The sequence below is a fragment of the Gigantopelta aegis genome, chromosome 3 (genome assembly GCF_016097555.1).
Source record: "Gigantopelta aegis isolate Gae_Host chromosome 3, Gae_host_genome, whole genome shotgun sequence".
Classification (NCBI taxonomy): Eukaryota; Metazoa; Mollusca; class Gastropoda; order Neomphalida; family Peltospiridae; genus Gigantopelta; species Gigantopelta aegis.
In genome coordinates, this window is record NC_054701.1 from 75,373,431 (window position 1) to 75,388,551 (window position 15,121).

Below are 15,121 nucleotides of genomic sequence, written 5' to 3' on the forward strand. Positions count from 1 at the left end.
AGAAAAAAATGCATATTATTAGGCCTATTGGTATGCTACGTTCGAGCAAAAACGACCACTCACAATACCCAAGTGATAATTATCTTTTCTTTGGGACTACATAATTGGTCAGTTTTGTGATTTTAGATGGGAAACTCTACTTAATCAAGGGTTTTACAGAATTACTTACAGTAATAAAGCAGACGGCTGATCGATTACGATTAGAGGGGTATCCGTACGGTTAACACACAATACCCTGTGATCTTAATAAAAGAGGCACGTCTTTTTAGTGTGTCTAGACACAGTGTCTGGGGACCGTCTAAATATACACCTGCCAATCTGGAACCACAGGTACAGGCCACGGAAAGAAAAGACCAATTAACTAAGAAAACACTCCGATTATTATTTCAGTACGTGGGTTAATTTATGTACAAACCATAATACAGTTATTTCAACACTTTGACAATGGTGGTTTATTTTGTATTAAACATAAATATATAATTGTTGCTGGTTTACTGGGATTACTAATATTACAGAATATTGTGATGCATCTGCAAAAATCAGGTATGTTTTGTTTCTTCAGTTCGAAGACTAATTTCTGAGGTGACACGTTAGGTATTACGTAACCACCAGCTCGCCAGAGGGCGTATTTACTGGGATGATACAAAATGGCTGCGCCCATTATATATAATAGCCGTCAAATTTATCCATTTAATAATTAACTATACGATTATACTTGTTGATATTAAGCAATAATGTGTATTATATATCGTTGAATATGCATACCAGGTCAAATGCCTTGATTGTCCCTTCCTTTAAAAAAACAATGAACAAATTAATATTATTTGTCCACTTAAAGTGCCTAAGTTTATTTTGTTTAACAACACCACTAGAGCACATTAATTTATTAATCATCGGCTATTGAATGTCAAACATATGGTCATTTTTGACAGTCATAGAGAGGAAACATGCTACGTTTTTTTATTAGTAGCAAAGGGTCTTTTATATGTACCATCCCACAGACAGGATAGTACATACCACGGCCTTTGATATACCAGTTGTGGTGCACTGGCTGGAACGAGAAATAGCCCAATGGGCACACCGACGGAGATTGATCCCAAACTGACCATGCATCAAGTGTGCACTTTACCACTGCCAGCACTGGGCTATGTAGTACTCTCGAGTGCCTAATAAACATAGGGGCTGAATAAGCATAAGGTCTGGAAAATTTTCTAAAATCAATTAAAAGTAGGGTGCGGAATTAGCATAGGGTGTGGAAATTAAAATAAAAACCAATAAGAGTAGAGTGCTGAATTAGCATAGGGTCTGGAAATTTAGCTAAACTGTATAAAATTTACTAGTAATGAAAACAATTTGGTTTGACGTAAAAATAAAAATAAGTGTTTTGGAAATAAAAAAAATATATACTACTGTCGTGTGTACATGTGTACATGTAATTTAGAAAACAAGCGGCTTAGAAATAAATAACTTGTAGTAAATTCCATAGTATGAAAAAATGTGTTCACTATAAACATGTTTCTATTATCTAACTGTTACAACTGTGTCACTGTCACACACAATTAATTAAAACTGTAAGTGTGTTTGTACATTTAAATGAAATTATGATAATTAATGTGAGGCGAGATTGCAGTTTTGAAAAAAAATCCTAAAGTTCCATGCAAAAAACCCAAAACAATCAGGGTGGATGACAGCTCACTAGATTCATCTCCTATATTTAACACATGGTCAATTATAACAAAACATAATTTCATCAACTTAATTTTTACCTGTATCATTCTTTATTTTTAAAGCATAGGTGGGGACACTTATGATGCCAGGGGCTGGCATGCATAAATCTCAGCTGAAGATTCACAAACAACTGTGGTCATCAGCCATGCCAGCTGTTAGGGTTAGCAGAACGCGCCGGAACTGGAACGCGGTTAGGGGATGTAACTCTGCCTAATTTTTCTCGCCAATTTCTAATAAACTCTATTTGCAAGTGAAAATAAAAAGGTTGAGTGGAATTTGTAATTAAAATGAATGGAATTTGTAAGGTAAAAAAAATATATATATAAAAGAGGAAAGAATGTAGATAAAGTTTGGGCCAGTTCCCCTTATTCTAAAGGAACTGTACTTTATCTACTCTAGTATACATAGCTTAACAAAAAGTCATATTTACCTTTAAGAATTCGGTACCCCCGTCTTCAATGTTTGGTGAAAAGATGAAGTGTTGAAGTGTAACTGATTAATTTATATAAAGTGCTTGCATGAACTGTTGCATTGATTTACAGGCGAGCACTCAATCGAACGCATCCTAGGAATTTACCCAACCGAATAAAACCGAACCGAGCCGAGCGATAAAAACAAAATGGCAGCCAACAATGTTCGGAAACGTGTGTTTACATTTTGTCGTAGAGTAACATACTTTGTTGTGCCTTAATGGTTCAAATGATCAATTAAGCAGAAAAACAATGTATGTATATTAATAAATAAATAAATGTATTATCTGACCACAAAAGTTGGCATTTTATTTGACAACTCGGAAAATTGTAAATTCCGTCCGCGATTCTGTGATCGCGGAAAATCGTTACCCCTAATAGAGGCTATATGTAAGCATTTGATAAATTAAGAATTGTAATAAGCGTTGGGTGCCGAATTAGCGTAGGGAGTTACATTTTTTTTTAGATATAATTAAACGTAGGGTGCTAAATAAGCGTAGACACCAAAATTTTTTTCACAAATTTAATAAACGTAGATGTACGTTTATTTGGCACTCGAGAGTATGTCCCAACCCTACAGAAAGTGCTAAATTATGACAGGGAGTAATCAGTTTTGGGCCGTCTCACCCAGCGGCCCATCGCGTATTGAAGGCCCAGCGTTTATTTTGTTGCAATGTGTTACAGATAAAATATTGTTTATGATAACTTTATGCCTCTTTTTCTCATGTGTACACAGTGAGCGTAGCCTCAGCAGGTGTATGTTTTTGCCATAAAATTAAAATATCGTACCGTCACACATTTTCGATCGACACGCGTTTCTGATCGCTCATTTGTAATTGCAATAGTGCGAGAATGCGCGAGCATTGACGTCACCACAAGAACGAAAACGAACACGGAAGTCACTGCTTTTGTTCCGAGAGCAAAATGCTGTGTGTCAAGTTTCCAATGGTAAGTTTTAACTCAAATATCTACAACCATAGTATATTTTATCAGTTTTCACTAATGTACATATTTGGTATGAAGAAAATGCTTTACGGAGCAATATCTAGTTATCAAAAAATGTTGTAAACTTGTCGGCTGCTACATTGACGTCACATCTGTCAAAAGTCACGTGATACTCATGCAACCATAAAAATATATGGAAGACAATTTGGGGAAAATCTTATGTTGTTTTTGACGTTACCTTGTTTTGGATATATTTTAATTAAGGGTTTTTCTCATAAGCTAAAATTTGCCACAGTTATGGGCAAATTTAGAATTGATATTCAATAAATTATGTATGTATTTTATATAATTAGAAATAAATGTTATATTTAATAAATAAAAAAAATTATATTCCTTTAAAAATTATGTACCGTTGATCTAGGAGTTTTTTTTTTTTTTTTTAAATTTTAAAGGCCGTGATCAACCGACCAAATGTAAGTTACAGACAATACAATCACCAGTCTTTAGAAAATGCATACGAGGCGGTTAAAACTCAGGGAATGCCGATTAAAAAAGCAGCTAGGATTTGTTCAGTGCCATACTCCACCTTGCACGACCGTCTAAGTGGAAAAACGGATATCGATTGTGTTAAGTCAGAACCAGACCCATTGTTGTCTCAAGAAGAGGAGCAAACTTTAGTGACACATGTTGAGTTTATGTCATCTGTGGGCTTTGAGTATACCCGCACTGAAGTCCTTAATATTGCCACAGACCTTGCTGTTCATCTTGGCAAAAGAGAAAAGGGTGAAAAACCATTTTCCCTGCGATGGTTTTATGGGTTTATGAAGCGATGGCCCGAGCTTAGAGTTCAAAAACCACGATCACTTGAAATCATGCGTGCCAAAGCAACATCAAAAGATACCATCAACAAATACTTTGATAGCCTGGAAAAGATTTTAGACAAGTATGATTTACGAAACAGTCCAGAGTCCATCTACAACATCGATGAAAAAGGCATCGTAGAAAATCACAAACCCCCATCTATTGTTGCATCACGTTCCAATGTACCAGTTGCTGTAACAACGAGCAGGTCCAACACTACTACGGTTATTGCGTGTGGAAATGCCCTTGGTGTTGCCATACCACCGTATTTTGTTTTCAAGGGAAAGCGCATGCGGGAGGAATTGTTAGCAGGTTGTACGGCAGGCACTGCAGGAACCGTTAGTGAAACGGGTTGGTCGAATTCTGATATTTTTCAAAACTATCTTAAAGAACATTTTTCAAAGTATGTTCCAGCAGCATCTTCTGACAATCCTGTCTTTATTCTTATGATGGTCACACGTCACACATAAATGTTTCCCTGATCCAGTGGGCACGAGAGAGGCACATAATATTATTTGTATTACCTGCTCACACATCGCATGTTCTTCAGCCAATGGATGTGGGATGTTTCGGCCCGTTCGAACGCATTTACAATGGCATGAGACATACCTACATACGCGAACATGCAACATTGGGTATTGACAGACATTCCCTTTGTGAGACTGTCTGCAAAGTTTACTGTGCAGCACTCACACCCGCCAACCTGCAGTCATCGTTCAGAAAGACCGGGATTTATCCATTTGATAGAGACGTCATACAGCCTTCAACATTCCTGCCTTCAGCTGTTTTAAGCAACAACATGGAGTCAGAAAATGAATCACAAACCAGGGCAACTGTCAACTGTGAAGACAATTCATCAAAATGCAAGACGTTTTTCACAACTGCAGAAGAAGTGATCACAAGAAAACCAAGAAGAGGAAAGTACTCAGTGCTGTGGTCAGTGGTAAAGCCATCACGGAAGATTTGGTTTTGGAAGATATCAGGGAACATCAAAAGAACAAACAAAACAAGGAAGGATTGCAGAAAAGAAAATGTACAAAATCAAAGAAAACTGAAGATTCACCAAAACCAAGTACGTCAGGAATTTTTCTCCCATCCAGTGCTAACACAAAACAGCAGCTTGAAGACGAAGACGATACATCGCAGGAATCTGACGACCCTAGCGATCTTTGCTGCAAGTGCAAGAAGAGCCAACCAGACAAATACAAACACTGTGTTTCACTTTAAATCAGTTATATAACGTGGAATTAAGTGTAAAATATGACATCAATACAACTCAACAGCGACCGAGAAAATAGCCGACCAACGAAACGATCGAAAACATGTGACGTTACTAAAATACAGAGGAAATTCCTTTACGACAAAGCAAGATGTTTTCTCCAAGAATATTATGGAATTCATTGCGGATTACTGGTGTTTTATGTGGTAAACTATTGTGGCAACAGGTAGGTAAATTATTAAATACTTACAATTTTTTATTTATATTTTATTCATATATTTCGCTTAAACGATCGAAAACACGTGACGCCAGGATAATCTTAAAGTCGTAGTCTAAGACTAAGTCAACGTGCCGACAAAATCAAGTTACATATATGTGCTTAAAGTACTCAACTTAGCAGCAAGTTTTAATGCACACAAAATACAATTTCTTCAACAATCCATTACAATAAACCATTTACAAACCATAAAATGTGTAGAAGAATAAAAAATGTTCAACGACAACGTCACAGTTTCTGCTTTCGCCTTGCACAACTAATTAAAGGGAAATCACTCTACTTGTCTAATAGAAGAGGGTTGCCTTGCACCAAATGAGATATTTCCGTGTCATAATTCAAATATTTCACGGAGTAGAGCAACTGCTTTTCTGATTGGTAGTAATATGTGACAGTGTTTATTTGTTCAAAAAGTTTGTTTTATTTAACAACACCACTAAAGCACATTGATATATTAATCATCGGCTATTGGATATCAACTATTTGGTAATTCCGACTCGCGAGATTTTCACAATGCAGCATGGGATCTTGTATATGCACTTTCTCACAGACAGGAAACACATACCAAGGCCTTTGACCAGTTGTGGTGCATTGGTTGGAACGAGAAAAAAATTCAAATCAGCTGAATTGATCCACCAAAGTGGTTTGATCCTGCGACGCAAGCACCTTGAGCGAGCACTCAAACGACTGAGCTAAATCCTGCCCATTATTTGTTAAACCTTAGCACATGTTGTGACATTTTTAGATTACGTCATATCGATCCACCTCTCTTCCCAATAAATTAATATTTCTAGAGTACAGTTAATTGTACATTATTCAATATACACCAGAGGTGGAAACTAGTATTAAAGGTAGCCTACAATACAATACGTACATATCCATGGACAACATTCTATGGCTGGTATATCACAGGCTGTGGTATGTGCTGTGCTGTCTGTGGGATAATGCATTTAAAAGTTTGTTTGCTGCTAATAAAAAACAATATAGTGGCTTCGGTGGTGTCATGGTTAAGCCATCGGCCATATGACTGGTAGGTACTGGGTTCACAGCCCAGTAGTGGCTCCCACCCAAAGCAAATTTTAGCGACTCATTGTGTAGGTGTACGACCAATATACCAACTTCCCTCACTAGCCACTAACAACTAACCACTAACCCACTGTCCTTGACAGACTGCTCCTTTTGACTGGCTCGTTCCAGCCAGTACTCCACAACTGGTGTAACAAAGGCTGTGGTATATACTATTCTGTCTGTGGGATGGTGCATATAAAAGATCCCTTGCTGCTAATCGAAAAGAGTAGTCTATGAAGTGACGACAGTGGGTTTCCTTTCTCAATATCTGTGTGGTCTGCATATGTCTGATGCCATATAACCGTAAATAAAATATGTTGAGTGCATTGTTAAATAAAACATTTCCTTCCTTCCTTTGTATGTAAACTCTCTTCTCTGGGCATACATACTTCATGGATAGCCCTTTATAGATTTATTTACTACTGGTACTATTATTACATCTACCACGTACAACTGGTGAATGTGTGTAAAAATATACTAGAATATTATACACTGGTTATGATATCAATACTATACTGAACCGCAAAAGAAACGCGAGATTTTTAAATGTCATTTCTATATGGTAAATTATAACAATTTATTTCGGGGATGTAACTGTCAATATTACAAGACATGCTGGTTTATGACTGAGACCCAAATTGCAGGTACCCTTTCAACTTTCCATGAAACGACACGCCAAAACGCCCCTGTCTCGAAGGCCGTGGGTGGCAGTCGCAAACAATTGTCATGAAAACCGAAATGCACGTGCATCTCGTGGAGGTTATGGGTATAAAAACCAACTTGAACCGCGTTCCTGGCATTCGTAATTTGCACGCATCAGGTATGACCCGATTGTCAGCAGCGCAGAGAGAACAAGCTATCGGCCGGTTGCAAGCTGGGCAGCGTGCCCTGGTTGTTGCTAACGCTTACAATGTCCATGTCAGCACCATCCATCGTCTACAGCAGCGGTACATCAACACCAACAGCACTGCAGACAGTCACCGCAGCGGGCGCCCCCGGGTGACCATGCCCAGGCAGGACCGCTACATCAACCGGCAACACCTCCATGATCGCTTCAGAACGGCCAGCATGACAGCTCGCGCGACCATTGGCACTGGACAGCGACCCATCAGTGACGACACGGTACGACGTCGACTGGCCGCCAACAACCTGTTTTGCCGACGTCCCGCTCGAGGACCTGTCCTCACCGCCCGCCACCGTCAGACACGACTACAGTGGGCTACACAGCACCAACATTAGCGGCATCAACAATGGAGGTTGATAGTCTTCTCTGACGAGAGCCGGTACTGCGTTTCCAACTCGGATGGCAGAGTGAGGGTGTGGCGTAGGAGGGGTGAACGCTACAGAGACGCATGTGTCCTGGAGAGAGACCCGTGGGGTGGCCAAAGCATCATGGTTTGTGGTGCTATAGGCCTGAAGCAGAGAATTGGGCCCCATTTGTTCCAAAATGTTGGTGCAGGCAGAGGGAATGGCATCACAGCGCAGCGCTACGTTGACCAGATTCTAACACCTCACATAGTGCCCTTCTTCACGCGTCACCATAACCACGTGTTCCAGCAGGATAATGCTCGCCCCCACACGGCCAGGATCACCATGGACTTCCTGCGTAAGCACAACATCAGAACCATGCCGTGGCCGGCTCTCAGCCCTGATTTGAACCCGATTGAACACCTGTGGGATGAAATCCAGAGACGGCTTAACCAGGTGGTCCCACGGCCGACAACTCGTGTGCAACTGGAGGCAGCTTTCCTGAGGGTGTGGGCACAGGTGCCAATGGCTTTTGTGAACCGCCTCGTGCACTCCATGTACCGACGGTGTATGGCCGTTTTGAACACCCAGGGAGGACATACACGGTATTGAACATGTCACGCCCTACAATCTCGATGTGCTGGATCCCCCCACTACCTGAACACAGGCAAACGACCCAGAGACTGTGGTCAAAGTGCATCCAATAAATTGACTTTATCAGATTTTTCAAAATTTATCTTTGATATTAATAAATTGAAACATATTTTCTCAGCCACACATGTGTCGCGTTTCTTTTGCAGTTCAGTATATTATTACATCTACCATGTACAAGCCGTGAATGTGTGTAAAACTGTCGAAGAATTTGTGGTATTTTATTGGTGGTGAACAGGGCTGAAAGGTGAGACTGGGGTTTTTGTTCACTGTTAGCCTTGACCATTTGCCAAACGGGCTTCGTCATGAAATTCTGGACATATTTACAAACTTACAAACCAAATTGTGGATCTATTCAGTTTCAAAATAAATAATGCATTTTATCAATGCATATTACCACTCTGCATTTCACTAATTGTTATATTATAGGTCATCCATAATGTATTTATGCCCATGGGGGGGGCTTTGAACATTATATATGAAAATAGTACATTTTCGTTGACAGAGTATACACACCAAAATTATTGGTGTAAATGGAGGGGTGCAAGGATCAAGCGTACTTAAAATGTACATGGGGGAAGGGGGTAAAACAAATCTCTGATGTTTTTGCATGTTTTATATTAAATGTCCAGCGGCATCCCTATCTAAACACACACACTTTATGGATGGCCCTAACTGAATAGATCAACAATGTGCTTTGTAAGTTGGAACAAATGCCAAATTATATCAATTATAGCAAGGTCAGAGATTTGAAAAGGGTACGGTAGTTGGGGGTGGAGATGGAACATGTGTAAATGGTATGTTACAATTATTTCTCTTTAAAAAAAGTTAAAAGTTTATTTTGTTTAATGACACTACTAGAGTAATTGATTTATTAATCATCAGCTATTGGATGTCAAACATTTGGTAATTTGACATATGGTCTTAGAGAGAAAATCTGCAACATTTTCCCCATTAGTAGCAAGTGATCTTTTATATGCACCATCCCAGACAGGATTATTACTCTTTAAGTCACATATTAGGTTAAGGATACGATTGTGACATCAATCATTGGTTTAAGAAATAAAGACACCAACATCAAATTGACACTCTTGAATTTTTCCTAGCAGTCCTTCATTTTGGTGTGATTAATGTCCGTCTACACCGGCACTGCATCATACATTTTTGAGTGTAGTCATTTGCAGGCAGTTAAGACAAAAACATTATTTCTTGAAAAAAAAAGCATTTTTACATACCTTTGGAACATTTCTCATAAAGAGTTCTATCTGTTATGAAATGTCACATTATTATGTTGAGTTTATACATATACTATTCGACACCCAAAAGACAACATATTCTTTGTGCTGGGGTATTGTTAAACATTCTTTTAACTTACCATATGTGACATCCAGTAGCCGATGTGTATTTTGTGCTGGGGTGCATTCATTCATTCATTCATTCATTCATTGTATTGAGTTTAAATAAATAATAAAATACAAACAAAATTATGAGTGAGATTCTTTATTGAGCAAAACATGAACACTGTACAGCACTGCTACTCGTACAAGAGATACAAACAACCAAGGCCAGTATAGTTATACACTTTTGGAATCCGGACTCTTGGGTCTTAAAACAATGCATTGTCTACAGTCTCACTAAACAGTTTGAATCTAGACAGTAAGCCTGAGCTGGAGGCCTAGGCCTATGCTTAGAAAACATTTTAATCCCAGACTTTTAATACACACTGAATTACTACATACAGTTTGTATGACATTGTCATGATATGGATGTCTCCAGACTGTATTATAGCCACAAGTCAGCGGCCAATTTCACAAAACATCGTAAGTTTATGTCTGCAACTAGTAGTTATGCCAAGCAAATGTTTACATGTGTTTGGCATTGATTTTAAGAAAAAAAGTACATCATTACGTTAGATGGAGCATTTTAATGACAAAAGAACATGAAATACGTGTAGTTTTACTTATTATTTGTTGTATTATAATAGCAATACAAATTGTGGCTTAGTCATAGATTTACATTTACGTGCAAAACTAGGCTTATGTTCTTTTGTGAAATTAGCCCCTGGACATTAAAGCTTATAAGTTCAGAGTCTGAATCTAAAACCAAGGACAAGGCTTGAAATGAGAAGTAAAATATCAGGCCAAAAGAAATATGCCCTGCTAAAGACAAAATATGACCTGCTGGAAATAATACAGATTGGGATAGGGTGTCCAGCATTTTGGAATTAAAATATAAAAGAATCACATGATATATCGTATATCGTGGGCCATAAATAGCCAGTAAGCCTTCATTGTTGACTGATGCTCATGGATGTCCACACCATGTTCATATTGCTATCATTATTATCTAAATATATTTTAGTGGTTTTAACAGGTGAATTTCTATTTCACCTGTTAGGTCTAAAACAATGGAATGCTTTTCACTTTTCGCAGGCTGCTATTTGGAGCCATAAAGGAGTGTCTGTAGTGTTTTGGTTTGTAAATTTGAATTTTTAGACACAGTGCTTTATCCAAACAGACTGCAATGATACAAACACAACACTAATTATATTACCATTACCCAGTAATATTTTTCAACATTACACTTTTGAATTTTTAAATGTTAAATCTTTTTTAACAACGCATATTATTTGTATTTATCTTTAAGTAAAATGTACTTGTACCCTTTCTCAATCTTTGATAGCTTATTTCTATTCTTTGTGTCACATTCCTGTTAAAACCTTAAAGGAGTGTACAGAAAATCTCCAAAGAAAAAATACAGCATTCAATTCATAGGAGTATTGCATTTTTGTTTTACAGTATCTTTGCTGTTCAGAAATATACAGAACTATACAGAACATACACTCTTAACACATCCTTTGGATTGGAGTGTGCATTGTGTTAACTAATTCTTGTTTATGCTTTATTAGAAGAATCTCATTTATACATATATTTCTCTGTACTTTGCTGAACATGGATGAATAGTAATGAGAGATGTGGAATATTATCATCAGTATACTAAATATTAAATTTCATTATACTACATATTAAATTGTAGTATACTAAATATTAAATTTCAGTATGCTAAATATTAAATTTCAGTACACTAAATATTAAATTTCAGTATACTAAATATTAAATTTCAGTGCACTAAATATTAAATTTCAGTGCACTAAATATTAAATTTCAGTATACTAAATATTAAATATCAGAAGTACGACACAGACGTACATGTATATAATTAACCCACTCTATCTCATTATTTAGTATTTAGAAGCATTGTTTATGCACCCCATCTGTGAAAGGATTAATTAATTTAAACATATATGTGTATATTACTATAACTTTGCAATTTCCTTTGAATCAGCAAAGTACAGTATGGTATCTCTAGTTTGATGTGTTGGTTTATGGATTAACAGACTGAGGATTTTACTCAGCTTTGGTGGTGCAGTGGTTAAGCCATCAGACTACAGGCTGGTAGATACATGGTTGGCAGCTCAGTACTGGCTCCAATCCAGAGCGAGTTCTTAAGGGTTCAATGGGTAGGTGTAAGACCACTACACCCTCTTCTCTCTCACTATCCATTAACCAACTAACAACTAACCCACTGTCCTGGACAGCCAGCCTAGATAGCTGAGGTGTGTGTGCCCAGGACAGCATGCTAGAACCTTAATTGGATATAAGCACAAAAATAAGTTTAAATGAAATAAAACTAAAAAAAAACAACGTAGAGGGTTTTCATACTGGTTTACATCAGTGCGCCAATATCTCCAGCTATTCGCTACTTTTATTTTAACTTTATCATCTCAACCCTTGACAAGAAACTGTCTATTACTCCAAATTAAAATGATGTATCACTGGCGTAGGAGAGGGGGGGGGGGAGCGAGGTGGGGAGCGAGGGGGGGGGGTGTCAAGAGGGCATGTGCTCCCCACTTTTCACTTTTCAGATATTCACTTTATAATAGTGTAAAAGTGTGGCCCCCTCCCCCTACATTTTGGTACCTTCCTATGCCACTGTTTATGTAAATAACATTTGTATTTTATCCTCTGCCCTGTTTTGCCCATAAACCAACCAATGATACTGGAGTGTCTGTAACACTTAAACAAACAACCTGACTTTACAACAAATACTATAGTTATCAAGACATCTAGTCTCTATAAGCATACAAGTTTCTCCTGCCCAGCTGGATTGACACCAAAATAATATGTACATCTTTTTATTTTGTCTGCCTTTAAAGTTTATAGTACAAGGGCAGTTCACATCAATTTTAAAGTCAGTTATCTTTTTATTTTGTCTGCCTCTAAAGTTTGTCATTATCAGTATATAATACAGAGGCAGTTCGCTTCAGTTTTAAAGTCAGTTATCTTATTTTGTCTACCTTTGAAGATTGTTTTTTGTCAGCATTTGTTTTTATGTTTTAGTGCTTACAAGAGTACCCAAACAATGTTTATAAATGTTTGGGTTTTTTAAAATAATGGTTACCAAGTATTTATCTAATTAAAATTTATTGATTTTCTAATTAATATACCAGTATTGCAACAGTTTTAATGATACAAAGTCCAAGACTGGCTGTAGGCCCTTGTGGTTTAGTGATCAAGCAATCAATAACCAATGTCTTTTTTGTGCTGGGGTATTGTTAAAGCTTCATTCATTGATCAAGCAATTGACCTCAAAGCTTATAGGTACAAAGTTGAAATCCCAGTATCAGCTCCCTCGCAGAGCAAGTTTTAAGGACTAAGTGGATAGGTACTATACTAACGTTTCTTACACTAGTAACTAACCATTAACCTTTGACCTGGACAGACAGCCCAAATAGCTGAGGTGTGTGCTCAGGACAGTGTGCATTGAATGACTCACTGGCTACAACTAGGTCAATTGCTAGTTTGAGATAATTGAAATACTGGTACACTGTAAGAGTTATAACCGACTAACACAACTTTTCTGTGGGCTGGGGCCAACCCTCCTACCTTTCCTCCCAACCTTAGGTGTATTAATTATTTTTATATTATTAATTTTATTCTATTTAGACTACCCCATCTAAAATTGCTTCAAATTATTTATGAATTAGTTATAGATTAAGTGTATATAGTTTAAGGACACAGTCAAAATTTATTAACCTCCCCTTACCATTATTTTATTATTTTTGGCTGTAATTTTCCAAGTTTTTTAATTGTCCCCTTATCTAGGTACCTCCTGCCCCGAGTCAGACCCCCAATCTTATCGGAAGCCGGACTCGGGATAGGCGTGTTCAAAACCATAAAGGTATATGAACACATTAAAAACTCTAACCATGCATAACCATATAACAGACTTGTGGCAAGTTATGGACTGCCGGTAATGTGTTCACTGTATTATTTACTGCCTGCTGTTGATATGTTCTGCAACATAAAAAACTAATGGTATTAAACGTTACAATATTGTACAAGAAAAATTACGGTATGTGACAAAGTCAAAGAGAATTATTTGAGTGACAAAGAGAGAGAAGTACAGGTAGGTGTTTGTGTGTGTGTGTGTGCGTGTACGCGTGCGTGTCTGTGTGTGCGTGTGTGTGTGCACGTGTGTCTGTGTGCAGATTTAGTAAGTGGTAAAGTTAAGAGAGATTGTAGGATTGATTCTCATCATTAGATCTATGTTTTCTCTTATTATTATTACTGGTGCTTTATCCCTGATGTATTAAAGGCCATGGTATGACAATAATGTGTTGCCCTATTTAGAGAAAAATGCATAGAGAAGATTTCTAGATGGCACTTAACAAAATATGTCTGCAATGTGGCCTGCAGGGTTCTTGCACTAAAAGCAATATATATATTAGACGTGAGCTCCAGGTTATGATTTAAACCATGTTTCTTTATTTCTGACATTTAATATTCCTTTTCTAGCTTTTCTTTTTATAGTTACTTTCAATGGGTTATTATAATATGGAAAATCCACACAACCATGATCATCAAGTTGAAAAACTAGCTGTAGACAATAACAGTGGCACGTACACTACATCATAAATTAAAGCATACTTAATATAACTGTCTTAATGTTTATGTACAAGAGTGAAAAAATGGAATAATACTATAACCAATGAAAATCACATAGTTCGCACATACATACATATATATACATACAGCATTACACACATAGTTCAATATATTCACTTTTATCTTATGTTATTTTTTACCCTCAAGTTTGAAAACAATTGGGTTGAGTTGATAAAAACTGTATACAACAGTGATGTAATAAATATTTTTATACACTTGGTAATATGTCATTAATTTGATATATGTAGTAACCCCCAAAAAGTTTGTTAAAGTTTTTTTTTTAACAACACCACTAGAGCACATTGATTAATTAATTGGCTATTGGATGTCAAACATTTGGTAATTCTGACATATAGTCTCAGAGGAAACCTGCTGCATTTATTCTTTAAGCAGCAAAGGATCTTTTATATGCACTTTCCAAGACAGGAAAGCACATACCACAGCTTTTGACCAGTGGTGGTGCAATGGCTGAAACTAGAAAAAAAACCCATTCAGTTGAATGGATATGCAGTGACCAATAAAATACAGCATTGCAAATCTGGCTTTATTCAATTAACATTTCTCTTTATAAAGTAAACTAAAAAAAAGAGTATTTGTTGCTTTTATCAAATGTCTTTTTACACATTAACTCATAAATGTAACACAAACA

The 15,121-nt window shown here is 37.1% G+C and overlaps 1 protein-coding gene across 1 annotated transcript in view; it reads right to left on the bottom strand.

The window, feature by feature from the left end:
• LOC121369086 (RNA-splicing ligase RtcB homolog) overlaps positions 1-5,787 on the bottom strand; it is a 35,356-nt gene extending 29,569 nt beyond the window's left edge. Inside the window, exon 1 of the mRNA XM_041493931.1 lies at positions 5,688-5,787. The gene's annotated coding sequence lies outside the window, so the exon portion shown is untranslated. The remainder of the gene's footprint in view (positions 1-5,687) is intronic.
• Between the last annotated feature and the right edge of the window lie 9,334 nt (positions 5,788-15,121).